This window comes from Amblyomma mixtum, chromosome 7 (genome assembly GCF_055824585.1).
Source record: "Amblyomma mixtum isolate Tamu chromosome 7, ASM5582458v1, whole genome shotgun sequence".
In the NCBI taxonomy this organism is placed as follows: Eukaryota; Metazoa; Arthropoda; class Arachnida; order Ixodida; family Ixodidae; genus Amblyomma; species Amblyomma mixtum.
The window spans coordinates 84458871-84478370 of record NC_143018.1 but is presented as its reverse complement, the minus strand read 5'-3'; the positions used below and the strand labels follow the sequence as shown (position 1 = coordinate 84478370).

The following is a 19500-nucleotide window of genomic DNA, read 5'->3' as shown; positions in this document are numbered from 1 at the left end:
AATTGCCTCAGTACCCCATGAAGCCCCAGAAAAGCATGGTTATGATTGTGTCATGGTGTAGTACATAAGACCTAACGTCCTGGAACTGTACATCTCTGTAGAAATGCAGCAGGAGGCTCTGGATTAATTTGGATGAGCGTGGGGTACCTCGCGTTGAATGAAAACAACATGGATGCTTTTGCATTTCAGCTGTGATGCAATGTGGCTGCCACTGTCCAGAATTAATCGTCAAATACATACCTCAGCAGCTGACACCATAGCCAATGAGCCACCCCATTGAGTTTCACTTTTGTGAGGAATCATTCACTGGGCTAAACGCTTCGAGTCATATACTTGTCAAAGCATCTTCTAAACAGGCTGCCTTAACCGTGCTGAATCTTTCTTTTTACAGCTAAACACTAGGGCAGTCCTGAGCCTTAGCGTTAGCTGAGAGTGTTCAAAAGACTGAAGATGAGTCAATGAGCGGTGATGTCGCATGGGAAGTGAACTTATTTTCTCACTGCTTGGGCTCACTTCAGCTGTTGTGAACTCTAACTTGTGGCAACTGTTACTTCTGTTGCCTCTTATTAGGTCATTCCTCATTGTTCAAATGTGGTACGGCTGCTTTCTATTCATGTGGCAAAAGTGCTGGCCACATGGTTCCAGAGCTTGTTGCTAGTGGCGGCTATAGACATTTCCATCTTCATGTACAACATAACTGATTTGCTTCAAGAAAATGACCTGAGAATCAAGGTGCTCCCAAACAACACATTGCTGCTCAGCGTGCATGGTACACACATTCTTCTACATCTTTAAACTGCCCCCAGAGTCTGAATGTATGCTTGCTGCATTCAAGCATTCTCGTGAGGTCTATCAACTTGAATCAGGAAACCTGCTTAAGCTTAACCAAATGTATACATACGCAATAGAATCCCCCTTTCTCACATGGCCCCTATATCTCATGGGTGCCTCTCCTCCTCCTGCTCCACTGGTTGAAAGCAAACCGCCAGCTCTTACTGTGCAGCAGTTCATGTTAGTGACAGGCGCATGTGTCAGATGGCGACAGCTATCAAACACGAACTTGCCACTGTGCAGGTGCAGTTGGCGCCTCGTGGAATCGGATCGCGCCTGAATCTCCCGCATGCGTTTGTTTTCGGCCAGTAGCAGACTAATGTTCGCCATCCCCCAGAGGGCGCCACATCTTCTGAAAAAGGCAGGTTGACCCACACCTGAAATTTCGGTGGCCCACTCCTTAAAATTAGAAAATAGGGTTGACACACGTTCAGAACTGTGCTTTGGCACAATATTTCGTGCTTAGCAATGCGAAACTGGCAGCTAATTTTTTTTTTCTTAGGACCATCCACAATTGGAACAACTTACTGGAAAAGGTTCTCTATGCACTGCTATCCTATTTTGACAGTGATTTAGCAAAGTTCTTGTTTAATCAAGTGCCATAATCTTTTTTTCTATGTGCTTCATCGACATGCTGAGACAGGTGTAGCAGTTTGTACACATCTTTGTAAATATGTTTCAAGATTTTTTCTTCGTTTTTTGTAGCGTTTAGGTATATGCACATTTTATGTCAGTAGCAGAATTTATTATTGTTTCAACTTATAACATTGTGTTTTCACATTGCATTGTGCTACTTTGTTTCACACCCATACAAAATGTCCATTCAGATGCTGCAAGTGTCTGAACAAATTATAAATAAATCACTGCGAAACAACCCCTCATACACATGCCTCATCTTTGCCCCTTCCTGCACAAGCCGGGCTGCTTATGCGAGCGTTGCATCTCTTATTGCAGTGATTAAGGCAGTCAGGCTCACAGCCAGTCATTAACTCCATCAAGGCACAACACAGTGACGTGCAGCATGGCATTGCACATCGTTTCTGGAGCAGTGAACTTGCAGTGGTTGTGCCACGGTGGCTCTTGAAGGCCGTCAGTACATTGATTTTATGCAAGAGGGCCTTACCGAGTGCAGGCTTTTGCTGCATGCTGCCAGCAGATGCTATGAGGAAAGGGCAATAAACTCATGTGACAAGTGCTAGATACTACCGTTTGGAAATGCCGTGATGTTTTGGACTTTTGAGCAGTTTTGCGATTTCTGAACATTTAAGTGACTCGAATAATTTGAGCAGTGGAACCGATTACTAAATACTATTCACAGACTACTCCAAGTTTCAAATGTTCGCACACAACAGTTACTACCTTTGTCCAAAGCAGTACTTCCATTCGTTATTGTTGCTCATCAAGTTCTCACAGCAATTAAACAAGACCTTTTTTTCGCTTTGCTTCTTTCAAGTCATTTCTATGGATATATAGCCTTAAGGGACACACATAATTAGTATGAAGAGCTGAGGTAGCCTGAAGACTTCTGAGGTCTGCAGAGAAAAGATAACGATTTATTAATTTATTTATAGTAACTGCCATCTAGTACAATATCATTAGTAGCTGTGATCTAGTACAATATCGTAGCAGGGTGGAGGTATATAAAACATGCAAACACTGATATTCATAACATCTGCAGGCATTTTTCACACATCATTTACATCATTTAAGAATTGTGGGCAACAATCTCGTTATTTAGGTTATTCCAGTTTCTAATTGTCCTCAGGAAAAAAGATCATTTAAAACAGTTATTCTCCACGTTAAAAGGGGTTATTGTTAAAACGTTCCTTCATCTCATGCTATAACTCGAGGAGTAAGTAAAAGATATGGCAGTATTTACTTTATAAAATGCATTCACCAGCTGAAACTTTAATCGAATGACACAACTACGCACTATCTGTATTCGTTCCAGTTTATTAATGTCGGTTAAGGTGAAAGGGTCCCAGATAATTACCGCATATTCCAGCAACGGGCAAATAAGGGAATTGTAAGCTAAGAGGCGTACACAAGGCGTGGATGATGTGAGTCAGCCCTTCAAGTAAAACAGTTTATGGAAGGAATTGGCTACAACAGTATCTATGTATTTTGCCCACCAAGGATGGTTAGATATCCACAGGACCAAATATTTGTACTCTGTTACTTCCAACAGTGATACATTGTTAGTGCCATGCACAAATTGAAGAGGTCTTTCCTTGTTTGTATTACTCAGGAAAACAGTTTTTTTTTTCAAAATAATGTACATTTGCCATTGGTCACACGAAGTAATGACCTTTAGAGGTCGTTATTCAGCTGCACTTGATCGTCAACTGAAGAGATTTCTTCGTATAAAACACAGTCACCTGCATAAAGCTCCATGTAGACGGGAAGCCCTGCCACAACGTCATCAATAAATAACAAAAATAAAAGTGGTCCCAAAACGAATACTCAAGAGATGCCAGACTCAACCTGGGCATGGGTAGAATTGTTGTTTAAGGTGACGAACTGACTTCTGTTTGAAAGGTACGCTGTGACCCATGTAAGTATCTGGTCTTTTCTATACAATATCTTAATTTACATATTAATTTGTTGTGTGACACCTTATCAAATGCTTTGCGAAAATTCCTTAATATCACGTGTATATGCTTGCCCTTATTATTTGACTGTGTAAGGTCGTTCACAGTCTCAACTAATTGAGTACTTGCAGAAAACCTACTTGTGAAAGCATGTTGAACATTTGTAAGGACATTATGCTCCTCTAAGAAACCTAATATATGTTTGCGAATTATGTACTACTTTCCAAAGCAACATCAGACATAGCCGGCAGCGATATAGAGAAGTTGGCAAGACAACCATTGTCCTTTGCGCATACCGACTGGAAGTATTGGTTGAAAGCACAATAAACACCTTCACCACGTACACATTTGTCGTCGATGAAGAACTCATTGAGGGAAGAATACATCGGCGCGATTTAGTGCCAGAATCTCGGGCGATGTGGACTAGAAGGAGTGAATACAAGCACATTTTCGGGTTCTTGTCCTACCCTTACAATGCTTTGCCACATCTTCGTATTCTAAACCATGAATAGGCGCAGCTGCTTACATGCCACGAGCACCCTATGAATGATACAGAGCAGTGCAGAAAGCTGGTTAAACCATCTGAAAAATGAACACTGCTGAAAAAAATCACAAGATTCAATAAAAATTATACATTATCATTGCACAGGCAGAGATCTTGCAAGCCACATTTATGTGGTCTTGGGAGCAATTTCAGCCATACAATGTGCACACATTTTATTAGCTAACTTTCATTCGCAGACAGACCTGTATCTTTTTACTCCTTACATAATTATGTGAGTTATATAGCTTTATGGAACACTCACACAATTAGTAAGAAGAGCTGAGGGTGCTCACAAGCTTCCGATGTTCACAGATAAAAGATCACTATTTATTTATATATAGATACTGTGAAAACTGCTGCACTCCTCTTTTTATTCTTTCAGTGTAGACACATCTATGAGTTGCAGTACTATTTATTCGTACCTCTACTTGTCACTTCACTCTTCAGTAGAAATAAGATTTCGTGGCAGGTAGTAATGGTATGAAAAACTTCCTCTCTTCTTGACCCAGTTAACTTAATCATGAGGAACAAATATTTCGAGACTGTTATTCGTTTTTGCTGAGGTCTATAAATGAATCTATTGCAACTTCGACTTTGGGCATGTAAGCTCAGCCCATTGCTCCTTGCTAGTGATAGACCCACTTCACAATGTTCACAAATGCTCCTTTGTTAACCAAGGTTTTTCTGTCTCACTTGCAAGACGTACCTGAAGAGGCACTTTCTCTGCATGCAATGGGTCACTTGCATCCGCTTTCCCTCCTGCTTAATGTGCCCCATGAACCTGCCTGCCAGTCGCATAATTGCAGCGTCGGCACACTTACGCATGCTGCTGTCAGCATCGTTTACCGCATTGCCAGTTTTTTTGAACAAATTCTGCATGCTACCCAGATAAAAAAGTGTCTGAGTCAAGCTATACAGTGTCATTGTTAGCAAAATTTCCTTTTCTTAACTGCAGGTTCTAACTTCATCTGAAATATTGTTTCTTCACTTTCTCATAAGATCTACAAAGAGTGCGTTTTCCTAGATATGTGCAGGATCATGCAATGTGAAAGAGAGGAGGAGGAAGAAGAACAACCTATTCTTGCATTTCGTGCATCAAAGGTAATCAGAAACTTTATTAAATTCTTCTCATCAACGTAATAAGGTGAAAATGTGTCAGTAAGAATTGTATACATCACACTAATTAGACAAGGACAGGTAGCGAACACTTATGCAATAAAGTGCAAAAAGAATACTTCATTAGTTTAGAATGCACAAAGCTAAAAGATGAGGACAGGAATTACCATTCCCATTAACACGGCACTAACAAAGAAAATTATGGGCCAGGACCATATTTCCTGTAGGAATATTTGTATGCAGTAGAAAGCAAAGAGAAATTATTCCAGCAGATATTCAAAAAATGGGTAGCATCTTGTACCATATAAAGCATTTAATGATGGTATTATATGTAGTCTAGCAGACTTCCAAAACCTGGCTTCTTCAGCAAACAGGAGTCTAACAGAAAGCTGTTGAAAAAATTCTCAACAAAAACAAAACAATAACACATAGCATAAGTCAGTGGCAAGTAGGCTTCCCTGACATTGTTGCTTAAGAGTTGACTTGTGCAAAGCCATTTGTTGACATCCATAAAATCCCAAAATTTTGTCACTTAGCACATTAAAATTATCACATCATCAAAAACACTTTGTAAACATGGTTCTTGTCAAAATGTCCTTCAACATCCCTTCAATAAAGAATTCATTGCCAAACTGGCAAACTCACACAATTTGCAACCGCTGCCCTTAATTGAAACACAAAATGGTGGCAGAAAAACTCACATTTCCTAAAGAGCTGATGTTTTTATGACATACTTTTGTCACGGCACTTGAGCTTCAGCCGGCAAGTGAATCTCCTTGAGCAAGGCACACTACAACAGGGTTCCCTTTTTGTGGGATTGCACATGACGATTAAGGTGTGACTTCTGTGTAAAGGTTATGGGACACAGCTGGCAATGGTACGGCTGTTTACCTGCATGGATAAGTGATTTGTCCTTGTTGCTTTGCGCTGCCTTTTTCTGCGATGATTCCACTTCAGTCATTCACCTTAACTTTTGTCACAGCTCATACTTCCCTACAAATATTACACCATGTATCGGATATTGCCTACATGATATATGTTAAAATATCCTCCTGGACCTTTTAATAAAACCACAATGAAATAGGCTGATGCTTGCAATGTGCAATGGCTGACACCAACTGCACCAATAAATGCTAGCAGAACACCCTGCACCACACTTTAACATCAAATTCCTTTAGATGAATATGAAGAGCATTCAGAGGACTTCAGATGGAGCTTTTGTGAAAATCTCCTTCTTGTGCAAAAAAGTTACACTTTTCTCCGTTTGTGGGATCGCATATGTCTATGTAGGCCTGACCTCGGCGCAAAGGACTCGGGACACAGATAGCACCGGTATAGCTTCTCGCCAGTGTGGAGGCGGAGGTGTTCCATCAGGGTGTACTTCCTTGCGAAGCTCTTGCAGCAGAAATCACAGCGATGTGGCTTTGCACCTATGTGGATGCGAACGTGTTGCGTCAGGCTGGTCCTCTTTGTGAAGTTCTTGCCGCAATGATTGCACTGGTGTGGCTTCTCGCCCGTATGGATGCGCATGTGATCAGCAAGGCTCACTGTGCTTGTGAACGCCTTGTTGCATTGGCTACACTGGTAAGGGCACTCGCCGGTGTGAATTCTCCGGTGTCTCTTGAAGTTGGAGGGATACACTGTGACATAGCTGCACTCGGTGCACAGGAACCGCTCCCTGCCTTTTAGCAATTTTGGTCGCAAAGATGAGCTGCAGCTACTTTTAGCCGTGTCCGAACCTGCACAATGAAAGTGAGCATATGCTTTCTTAGATAATAAATGAATGCCTCAGTGCACTGAAAACAGCTGGCCAATGTGTCCAGGTGAGCCAATGAATGGTGAGGATGCTTTAACTAAAGCTGCTCAGATTTTGTCAAAATCAAAGAACCAAGCCTTGCTTAAGACCATGCAGATCTAAAATAAAAGCTGCTCTCTTTTAAGCTAGGCATGTATTTCTCATCACAGTGACAGCTATGCAAAAGCACATCACTCAAAAAACACTGTTGCTTTCGTGGCTGAGCTGAGCAAAAAACTACAATCATTCCATGTCACTGCATGACTTCATCCGTGTATAGCATGATGACTTGTTTCAAAAAGAGAAGCATGCATTCATAACTCGCTAATTACTTACTCTCATTACGCTAGTTCAGTCATTACACACTAGCACCACTTCCCCAAGTGCACAAAAGAACAAACAAGAATATGCAAAATACGCTTGAACTTGCAGCTGCTGCTGTCGTTCATGTACACAGTGATGCAGCCTTCCCAACCACGTCAACATAGAACTTAAAACAAAAAACAGAAGGTGTGACGCATAACTATAACAAAGCAGATATGTGAGACCCTGCAGCTATGAAATAGTTCGAACAGGAATAGCAACTGAAAATTGGCTCTCAAAACATATGCATGGAGGCCAGCCTCGTAAGCGACAAGGGTATTTCTATATCAGTATTGTTATGTAAAGTCTCATAAACAATAATTTGGTATAAGTGCAGGGGGCTAAGTGGCACAGTTTCATCTTCCGAATGAATGCCTAAAATAACACAGTCACGGAATACACTAATACGGAAAACACTAATGTGCAACAACAAAAACAAAGACTGACAAGGGCCAAGAGAGAGAGAGATTAGACGCCACAATACCAACTATTGACTTTATTAGCTGCCGCGGTGGCTCAGTGGTTACGGCGCTCGGCTGCTACCCGAAAGACATGGGTTCTACCCTGGCTGTGGCAGCTGAACTCCGATGGAGGCGAAATTCTAGAGGCCCGTGTACTGTGCGATGTCAGGTTTAAAGAAACCCAGGTGGTCAAAATTTCCAGAGTCCTTCACTACGGCGTCTCTCAAAGCCCGAGTTGCTTTGGGATGTTTAAACCCCATAAACCAAACCGGACCTATTAACTTTATTAGAAGAGAGAAACCAAGCACAATACCACATCTACTCGCGTAATCTGTGCACTTTATTTCCCTAAGGTTTCAAAAAGGGGGCATGCAAATTAAACGTAGATTTTGCGAACACGTAACAAAAAAAAAGAAATTCTACAAAGGTCATTAACAAGCAATGCATATGGTATATTGCCATGTATAAGTCAACCTCACAACTCGCGCCCTCCACTGGTAAAATAAAAAGAAAAGTATAATAGCAGTATAACAATAGAGGAGTGCAGGTCCACAGCCAAATCTGCCCGCATGCATTCCACAATTCTTAGTCCCCTGATATTATCTGTTAACTTAATTTCACTTGTGATCTTATTGCACAATCTATCTTCAGCATATACAAAAACCTTCATGACAGTGTGCGAAGGTGCACTGCAGGGGAGCTCAGCCAGGGATGTGTTAAGGTGCAGTTTGAATGTTGCAAGGACAGAAAAAAGCAGGATATACCTGCAGACGAAATTCTGTGAATAAAAACAGTAAAATTACGCGTGCTGCACTCGTTGGACAGAAAGCATGCACAAGTTTGTGGCAGCTGTCTGCGAACTTGCAGCTACAATAGCACATGCTCACACATGACACAGTCTTTAACACAGTATGTTGCAGCATGGTCAGAAAGCAATCAACAATGTCTTGGCAACTGCTGCAGAACTGACTTGCACATCATCAGGAATGTCAGAAGAGAGGCTTTCCACCTGAAAAACAAACAAAATAATAAGAGAAAATACATAATCTCTAGGCAGAGCCCCCCCAACATCCCTTCTTGAAATGTTTTTTTTTAAGGCTTTTATAACACACACAAAAAATGTGAGACGCCTGGGCTGCTTTGTACAATTCGAGAATACAGCTACAAAAAAAAGGGAGGAATACCAAGAATGTTCGCTGAAGAATTTAGATTTGCTTTGTTTCTCATTCAAGCTTGTTATTCAAGACAGATACTCTGAACATAAGCACAATAAGTGACAAACAATAAGCATGGCACAAGAAGACAGAAAAAGTGTTGAAAAAGAATGCATAGCAATTAACCTCTCTACAGCAGCTTAGTATAAATATATGCTTTACACAGAGAGGTAGCTTTCATAGTGCCTACTTTTAAACATGATAATGACTGCAAACTACTCGCATTTCGAAAATAGCCTTCCATTTTGCTCAGCTGTGTATACCATGAGGAGTCACAAAAGAATCCAAGAACTTGGAATGAGAAATCGTTGGTTTCCCAAATCTAACGTCATCTGTGACACAAGTTATCAAGAATGTTTACATAATCTTGCTGTTACTTTCACCCAGGTGAAATAAGAAGTCATAACTTCTTTTCTGATTGCTTTGAGCACTAACCACTGGTTACATCCAAAGAAAATGTCTTCATAATCAACTGCTCATTTAACCTTGCTTTGAAAACCCCGACAATTACTGTGAAAGTGCTACCTGGAAACGGCTCCAGCAGTTTGCAAACACCTTTGTTTTAAGCTGGTTCAATAAAAAGAGTCATTCGAAGGTAATCAAAGATATCGTGAGTACAATTAAGTGGCTCCTCTACAGCAATGCAATACATTGTACATAAGAAAGTACAAGAATTGTGCTCTGAAGAGCAATCCGTGACCTCATCTACAAATACAGCAATAAAACAGCTACTTAAAACTGTGATCAAAATTAAAAACAATTATAGATGCACAACATTACAGCATGCAACTGAGAGACCACAAGACCAAATGAGCTGGACATCAGAAAGAGCTGAAGCAGCGGGCGTTTGGTCGAAGCTTGCACAATGAAGCTGCAAATTGAATGTCACTGAGAAGCTAATAAGAGATGAAATGGTGTAACTAAATGGGAATAACTCCCATTATGGCCATAAAGTGAAGGTTTCAAAAAACTATAGCTTTATTTTAATCAGTCAGAGCTGTGAACGCAATAACAGACATTGCAACATTCTTCTGCTATACTGCAAAGCATTAAGGAAAGCAGGGAACCAGAAGAAGCCCAGCAAAATTTAAAATGGCATTTTATGTTAAACTATACAACAACAAATATGATATAGGTGAGTAACAATGGCTTGGCAGCAAATTATTCACAAATTGCCGGAGTGGATACTTCAACTATGCAGCAAATATGAGAAGATCAGCTTTCAACCTGAAAAAAAGACAAAGAGCAAATACATTACATCTTCCCATGACTTCATTTCATCCCTTTTCATTTTTTTTTGCACTTTCCAGCACAAATATAGAACAGAATGCAGCTGCGACTGCATAATGCCACAGGAAGAAGTGATGAAAGGAACCAGTATTTGCTAAAGCTTTCAGACACTAGCGACAAACATCAAGCATAATAAAATAGCAGATCATTTCAGAACTTGTTGAAAGGCTCAGATACCTGCGTGTCCAAAGGCTGCATTCATTTGAAAATTGCCTAAGCTTGAAAAACACATATTTCATTCATAATTACACACAAGGCGCACAAACGAGATGGCAAACCTTGCTAGCATCTTGAGATTCACAATGATGATGATCATCATCATCAGCCTGATTACGCCCACAGCAGGGCAAAGGCCTCTCCCATGTCTCTCCAATTACACCCTGTCCTTTGCAAGCTGCGGCCACCATATACGCACAAACTTCTTAATCTCATCCGCCCACCTAACTTTCTGCCGCCCCTGCTACTCTTGCCTTCTCTTGGAATCCACTCTTTTACTCTTAAGGACCAGTAGTTAACTTGCCTTCACATTACATGCCCTGCCCAAGCCCATTTCTCCCTCTTGATTTCGACCAGGATGTCATTAACTCTTGTTTGTTCCCTCACCCACTCCGCGCGCTTCCGATTTCTTAACATGACACCTATCATTTTTCTTTCCATAGCTCACTGCGTTGTCCTTAACTTAAGATGAACCCACTTCTTTAGCCTCCATGTTTCTGACCCATAGGTGAGTACCGGTAAAATACAGCTGTTTTGTACTTTTCTCTTGAAGGATACTGGTAAACTGATATTCATGATCTAAGAGAACCTGCCATATGTGCTCCACCTGATTCTTATTTTTCTACTTATTTTTTTCTCATGATTCGGATCAGTGGTCACCATCTGCCCTAAGTAAAAGTATTCCATTAATACTTCCAGCACCTCGCTACCAAATGTGAACTGCTGTTCCCTCGCTAGACTGTTGAACATTACTTTGGTTTTCTGCATGTTAATTTTACACCCACCATTCTGCTCTTCCTGTCTAACACTCATTGATCATGTTTTGCAGTTCATCTCCTAAGTGACTTAGCAAGGCAATGTCGTCAGCGAATCTCTGATTACTTAGGTATCTCTGTTAGTTCTTATCCCCAACTGTTCCCAATTAAGCCTCGGAATACCTCCTGTAGAGAGGTGGTGAAGAGCATTGGCGAGATCATGTCTCCCTGCCTGACACAATCCTTTATTGGAATTTCTTAGCTGACTTTACGAAGGAATATGATAGCTACGCAGTCATTATAGATATTTCTGATATTTGCCCATAACACTATTCTACACCGATTGCGTAATGCCTGCATGACAGCTGAGGTTTCCACTGAGTCAAATGCTTCCTCGTAATCTATGTCGGTTATATTCTGCGCATTCTTCTATCATCCAACTGATAGCGTGAACATAGTCTATTGTCGAATATCCTTTACGAAAGCCTGCCTGATCATTTGGTTGAATGAAATTTAAGGTTGTCCTGACTCTATTAGCGATTACCTTAGCAAATACCTTGTAGGCAACAGACAGTAAGCTGATCGGTCCACAATTCTTCAAGTCCTTGATGTCTCCTTTCTTATGAATCAAGATAATTTTAGCATTCTTCCAGGCTTCTGGTACGCTCGAGGTCGCAAGGCATTGTGTATACTACAGGGTGATAGTTTTTCTGGCACAGTCTTCCCTCCATCCTTCAACAGATCTGCTGTCACCTGATCCTCACCAGCTGCTTTCCCTCTTAACATTGCTCCTAAGGCTTTCTTTTCTTCATCTTTCATTACTGGTGGGATGTCTCATTGCTGTGTGCAACTGTCTTTCTTATTAACGTTCTGATTACATTGGCTACTGTATACATTTGTGCAGAAATCTTCGGCTACTTTAACTATCTTCTCCATATTGCTAATGACATTGCCTTCTTTGTCGTTTACCACATACATCTGGTTTTTACCTATGCCTAGTTTTCTCTTCTCTGCTTTTAGGCTGCCTCCATTCTTTAGATGCATGCTCAACTCTCTCGATATTAAACTTCCTTATGTTGGCTACCTTGCGCTTATTTATTAACTTTGATAGCTCTGTTAGTTCTGTCTGTGGGGTTAGACACCCTCATGCTTTGGCGTCTCTTAATTAGATCTTTCGCCTCCTGAAATAGCTTCCCGGTAACCTGTCAAACCATCCTGCCACCTACTTCTACGCCACACTACGCAATGACAGTTGCAAGATTATTGTTCATTGTTTGAACATTAAGATCGTCTTCCTCAGTTAAAGACAAATATCTATCCTGCAGTGAAATCCTGAATTCCTCTACTTTCACTCTTACCGCTAACTCGTTAATGGGCTTCTGCTTCACTAGTTTCTTCCATTCCCTCACCAAACCTAAGGTAATTCGAGATCTTACCATTCTGTGGTCGCTACTTGAGACGAGTAAAGAACACAAGCATGACAGTAGAAGTGAGCAAAGATTTGAGAAAGTACCAGGGAGAAACCTATGAGAAAAATATATATGGTTACTGGTGGGAAATCGCAATGATTTAATCATCAAGGCAACTATTAATGAAAATGAACGTCACAACAAAACAAACAAGACAAAAAGCACCACAAATACAAGCCCATTACAAGGAATCTCGAAGGAGAAGCAAGGAATTTCACTGCGATCGTCAACAAGAGGAAAGCCCAACGTTATCAAAAAAATCTTCACTGTCTTTACTGTACGGCCGGAAAGGCAATCTACTATTCTAGGAGTATTCATACACATGGCCCAATAAAAACATCTGTTCAAAGCCCAGTTACGGGTAGCAGCTCAATACTCAGCTGTTTTTAGCCTTGGCTCAAAAGGATGTCAGCGGATCTGTCCCGCTCCACCCACACACGACACCAAAATTAACAGACATAGTGTTTTACTGACTATGACTCCCAACCTACAACTGGCCAATGAAGATAGACAGCGGTTGTTCTGAAGCACTGTGAGCTTTTATCTTAGGCATCTTGATCCGAGCTCCAATGCCTGAAAAAAATGAGCAGAGTGATGCATACATTTATAAAAGGCAAATGGTAGCAAGAGTAGCTGTAACTGCTCAAACTGGGGGGTTTTTCATGGACATGTTGTATGCGTTCCCAATTAGAGTTACTGTATTGGTAAGAGTTGCGCATTAGTCTGCCATATTGCTCTCCCAAGCATCCAAATTCTGAGGAAAAACCCAAACTCTTGCATGCCAGAGGCAGACTTGATGCAGTGGTCAGAGCAAGTGCAGCACCAATCTGCTTGATTCTGACTGCCGAACTTGCTTTATTCTAGGCAGATTACTGTTGCACTGACACAGCTTGCTAGCATGAAGACCTTTCTCAACGAGTTACGGACAAAATACTTGACATGTGGATGGATGCACCATCTTTTGTAAATGCCACAGATCACAAACATTTACTTTTTAACAATAAACATACATTTGTGATAAAATTGCACGTTATCCATATCAAAACATCATTTTCAGTGAATATGTGCACTCGGACAAAATAAAATGCCATGAGAACAGTAGGTGCACAAATGAACTACCGGCAATGGTCTAGTACTAAACGATGCAAAGAAGTTGGCTTCTCCACAATGCATGGATGCTTTTCACCCATGTGATTGTGTTTAACCAATAGACGCACGAGCAGCGCAGGGAAAACAAATGCACAACTCTATGAACTATATAGTAACTCTAAAGCAGCTTTGTTAAACAAGACTGAACGAAGGAGCCTCCAGCTGCGACTCTTAAAAAGCCTGGCTAAAGTCTTGAATAAATATATGGAAATACTTACAGATGCCTGTTTTGATATGCTTTTTGTGGAACGGCAAACTTTGCACCCCTTTCTGAGCTGAGTGAGCTGTAAGAGGTAGCTCATGCTTAGTCGCATGAAGTATTTCTAGCACTGGCCCTTCTGCCACCTAGCATCACCAGGAAACTGAGCACACTAATTCCATACGATAGTGGCTTAAAACGAAACTTAATATAAATGGGATTTTATGTGCACCTCCAAAGAAAAAAATATATTACCCTCCCTTGACCCCAACAATGGGAGAGACTTCCCAATGAAATTTTTTTCTTTCGGAATAAAAGCTTTAGGTTCAGACTATTTGCAAGAGATTTTAGTAAAGTTGAGAAAATTTCAGCATAATCGGCCTGATAGGTCTCGAGAAAAGATACATGAAAGTTGAAAGCTTTTAAAAAGTGATTTTGAGAAAAATGCACATTTATGTGGCCACAGAATACAACTGATCAAGGCAAGAATATGCGCACTTTCTGGCTCTTTTAGTATCTTCCCCGAAGCCTTTCTTCGTGTTTTCTTTTCCTACGGCATTCCTTGCTTTCTGGTGAACTTCAGAACTCTGGCCTTCACACCGGTTCAGACCGACTGTACAGAATACACCTGGCATGATGCCAAGTGTTTCCAAGTCGTCAATTTGTGCACGATTCCCGTCATTATAGTATGCTACAGCAATACAAGTGGCGAGTTTCAATGTGTCATTTGAAATGAACGTTGTTTTCGGACAGCGGCACCAGATCAGCTGACTCAAGGACTCATCGCTGTTCCGTGTCTTGCCTGCCGTGCAGGCACTTGCTTGCTTAGAAGGCCTGGTGACAACAAAGCTTGGAACACTGGCTTGACGGCTTCCACAACAGCAGCTGCCAAGCTGCTTGTGTAGAAATATCCTCAGGATTTCCTTCACTGAGGGCGCGGTTGTATCCACACCATGATGACGCTCCTTTGGGGCACAGACCATGATTTGGTTTTTCATCAGTAGACAACTTAATCAAAATAAATTGCCCCCACAGCCTTTCGTATATTCTCTAAGCTGTCGGTGTTCTCACGTACGGCCTTGCCATATTAAAATTGCAGGGAGTCAATGTCCTTTTCTATGAGACTACCTCTTTCAGACAGTGGTAGTCCATCTGACAGCTTCTTACCCCTCAGGGTAGTCTTGCGGTTTCTAAGCCTGGTCCCCATACGCTTTTGTATGTGGCCAACGCACTCGTGCTTTTCAGTATCTTTGCTGTACGGTTCCGATTCCATGACAGCAAAGTATGCCTTGCTGTCCTCGTCACCAATATATTCAGTGTACAAAGCACCAAGTTCTTAAACAGACCGCGCAAAAATCTTCACAGCACCCGCAGCCTCCATACCTACAGATGATCCAATATGCGTTGCTTTGCACTCTTCTTGGCTGATGTCAGGGTGGAGATTCCGTGAGCACAAATGGCAGAACTTAGTCTCCACTTCGAAATCGAGCACCTTGCCGGTGTCCACTGATACGAATGTGACGACGCCATGCAGAGATGAATGCCCTCTCTTCATCCAGGTGCCATCCACAGTAGTGGCAATTTCCTGCGGTTCATTACTCCCAGGCATGTCAGCCTTCACCTTGTCAACAGCCTGGGTGATCCTTTGCGAAGAAACAGTCTCTGTTGCAGGAAGTAAGCACGAAGTGTACGACGCAAATTTCGTAGGCGGCGGAGGCGTATCACACGGCCAGCCAGCAGTCCTTTCCTACATGCTCGTAGCGCATAAACTGTTCGTTTACTTCAAACATGCCTTTTTGGGGTCGCTTAGATATTTGGAATGAGCTTGTCTCGCCACATACATTGCAACAGATATTCAAGGTGCACGCCAGTCCACTCCTCCCGTCAATATGTTCCGCTAAGGTGTATACAGACGGTGGGCCACGGACTGGTCCGCGGACCGGTCACGTGGGGTCTCCCGCACGTGGCCCGGCCTTGCCCGTCCAGCGACAGCATTCACACGACGGTCCAAAGGGGCAGGCGACCAGGTGGGCCAAGTGAATAGCTCTGGGACCCGCTTGCAGCAGTACTTGTTTCATGGTGCATTCACGCTTCGGCATTCGGCGGTGAGGGCAAGCGGAATTCGCCGCTTGCCCTGTGGAAAATGTGAGAATTGGTTTAGTGGTGTGTAGGTTTAGCGGTGCATGGAATACTGAGTTTAGCGGTGCGTAGACAGCGTCAATTTATGTTATTTTCTAACAACATCTGTGTACGCCGCAAGCGGCATCGTGGCGGTTATGAAGTGCGTACGAGGCAGCATTCCGGAGGGGGCGGATTTTGCTCGCTTTCATGCCAAAGTGTAAACGAGCCACAAAGCTGTAGTGAACCTAAAAAGTAAAACATTGCATCGTCCGACTACGCTGACATGTTGACTGTGGGCGCAAGACTACTACTTTCGCTGGTGTCGCGCCTTGGCACACAAAATGATAGCAGTGGTGAATCGGTTGCCTGAAGCGACAAGTGTGACATGGTTGCCAGACTTGAAGTGAGCCAGTAGGCTAAAAAGTCCGTGGTCCGCCGCCAGAAAAAATGTTCTCACATTTCTCGCACGATTCGGACTGCGGACCGTGCGCGGACCTCGTAGACCGGAAGCTAGACCCCACGTGACCGCTAGTCCGCGGGACAAAACAGGTCCGTGGTCCGTCGTCTGAATACACCTTTAAGTTCAGCTCACCTTTCCTGCATTTCTTGCACAACGCAGACTCCCGAAGAAAGTCGCGAAGGATCTCAATATCAATAAAGTGAAATCGTGAAGAGGTAGCTCCTTCCACGTTGAAACTGTCACATGGCGCACTCTGACCTATGTTCGAGAAAGCACTTCGACGCGCCGGCTCCTCTGTTCGTTTTTCTTGTGAACTGACTGCAGCGGAACTTTCTCTTCCTCGTCCACTTTGAAGCTGTTCTTGCCCTATTCAAGCACAATACGCGGCCAAACCAAGGTAGATATAGCGGCCAAAATGCCAAGCAACGTTCAAAAAGCACATGCGCAGACCTCACAACAAAAACCGACGACTTCGTTTCAACGCGCTACAAGAGCACACCTAGTAAGAAAGTTTAGAACTACAATTCGCGAAAATGGCAGAAAAGAGACACATTTAACCGAGTTAGCCATATATATAATAAAAAATGTGCATACATACAAAAGAAATGATGAAAAACAATATGTACACAAACCTTCGAGTCCGCTATTTTAAAATACCAGGAGGCGCGGTTTTCGGCGCCATTTTTAAATGGTTTCGAGCGTTCCTGCGCGCTCGCCACTGTACGGTTTTGCTCCGCACAGTGTGTAACATTTTTTGGTAATAAAATTACAAAAATCGGTGTTTTGGTTGATCTACCCTTCCATACCCCCTTAAAGAAGCAGCACATCATTAAAGTCATGACACATGCTTGTCAGTTCGCGCTGATAAAAGCGACAACTGCCTGGCATGGCAGCATCAAGAGTGTGCGACAGACACATGGTTTCTGTGTAACAGATAAATTAAAAGGTTGCCTGAGGGCTGAGATGACCTTGCAGCCCCTGAAATTTCTTAATACGAATCCCATGGATCCTCAGTAATGCAGTTGTGATGTCTACTGAAAAAAAACTTGACGGGACACCGTCTTAAGCATGGAGGAAGGAAGAACTTCCTCCATGGTTTTAAGGGCTGACGTCATAGCTACTGACCATAGCATTAATGGGATAATGCCAACATATGAGTAATTGGTCATCTTCTTTTTTAAATTCATAGATCACTGGTACTAATCCTCATGCCGCTCCTGGCGCAGTTGTGCAGCAGTTAAGCAATGCGCCACTGCCCTGCAATGGAGATGCTGCCGTCGGTGGAGCAATTTTATGCTTCAGGTATTGGCATAACGATGCAAGCTTCTTCGTGGTAAAGCCCAAGGAGGTTAACGTCCTTGGTAAAGCCTTGATACCTTAATTTTATATAGAGTACTTTGTGCCAGACCATAAATTATATGTCTATATCTCCTGTAGACTATATCTATCATTGCAAGGCAGTTTTTTTTCACAAACTAACAAGCAATGAAAAATTTATCCACCTTCACTGCCTTTTCAGCATATCATTGTGCTTTTGAAATGTGATTGAGAAATACTCCTTATCATTCCTTACATGTGGCTTAATCCTCAAAGTGTGCATATATCTTTTTTTCACCAATTTCTGTCACTTGTTGACACGGCATGTACCTTACTTGTTTTTAATATTCTGCATTCCTCGCTTTAAGCATATGAGTCCAGAGGTGTTAATGAAAAATAACAAATAATGAAATACATACCACTTGTGAATGTCTCTAATATGGCATTCATGCTCATAAAAATTCAGATCACTGGTGAGGCCATGGGCATTCTTGCTAAAAAATTATCTGAGACAGCGAACGCCTTGACAGTGATATATATGATATGCCTTGGTGTTACTACCTTTTTCTAAAGTAGCTGTTCCTATTCTAGTTACTGATGAAGTAATCATGGCAATAAAACAATTTTTTTCATCCTTAGAAAAAATATTTAGCCATGCAAGTTGTTGATGTGGCATGGCCAGGCTTCTTATTATAAACTTATTAAAAATGAAGCGCACCTTCCTAATGCATAAATTTTTTATTACGTCTTGGCATTACTGCCAGAAGTGTGCGAATATTAAATTTTTGGTTGTGAACTGCGCATATGAAAAATAAAATTGGTCGTGAATCAAATAGATTATGTTCAAATAGTTTCGGATATCGGTACATGTAGTTCAAGGACAAATGCTTTTCATAAAATGTAGTTATGAAGAGAACAAAAATATATGACATAAAAATTGTGAGTGGCTGTTGAGGAATGGAAATGATGCAGTGGCTGTCTCACTTCTTGGTGGACAGTGGAGGTGCCGTATATTGGAGGGCTTCAGAATGATTTTGACCGCATCCTGCATCCACATGCACCCGTAACCGGGCGTTATATAAGGGGAGAGAGGGGAAAATAGTAATACATTAATAAACACTGTTTTGAAAACTGATACCCATTTTTACAGTTCTCAGGACAAAAATTTATATTCAATGAAAGAAAAGTAGATCGCAGTTTGACTTCATGCTCACATAAACAGCAATGATAAGCATTGTAGATTTGACAGATACCACTATCTGGAGGAGTGCACGTCAGCAGGTAAATATGGGGAAGGCGCAACCCACTGCGGCAAAAAGTAACAAAACAGCTTGCAAGAGCATGCAGCAACATACGTATTAACCCTTCTCCACTAACACGTACCTGTGGAACACCCATAATGGCAGAGATATACAAAAGTATGAGCCCATACAGCATTAGAATGCGAATGTATGGGTTCCACATACAAGTTGCACTTATTGTAGTGCTTTATTTCTGCTCTAAGTACTGCTTTTCAAGTGGAGTTTAAAGTTGTACTTGTGTTCCTACTACAGGCACATGTGCATGGTACTGCAGGATGACTTTACCATGTTACAGTAGGTTGATAGTG

The 19500-nt window shown here is 41.9% G+C and overlaps 1 pseudogene across 1 annotated transcript; it reads right to left on the bottom strand.

Annotated features, from left to right (window-relative positions):
* Positions 1-5310: 5310 nt before the first annotated feature.
* LOC149336672 (uncharacterized) lies at positions 5311-19289 on the bottom strand (annotated as a pseudogene). Its single transcript, XR_016284522.1, has 3 exons — positions 19275-19289; positions 14013-15740; positions 5311-13218 (listed from the first exon to the last, which is right to left on the bottom strand). The product of XR_016284522.1 is annotated as an uncharacterized LOC149336672 (transcript).
* Positions 19290-19500: the final 211 nt, after the last annotated feature.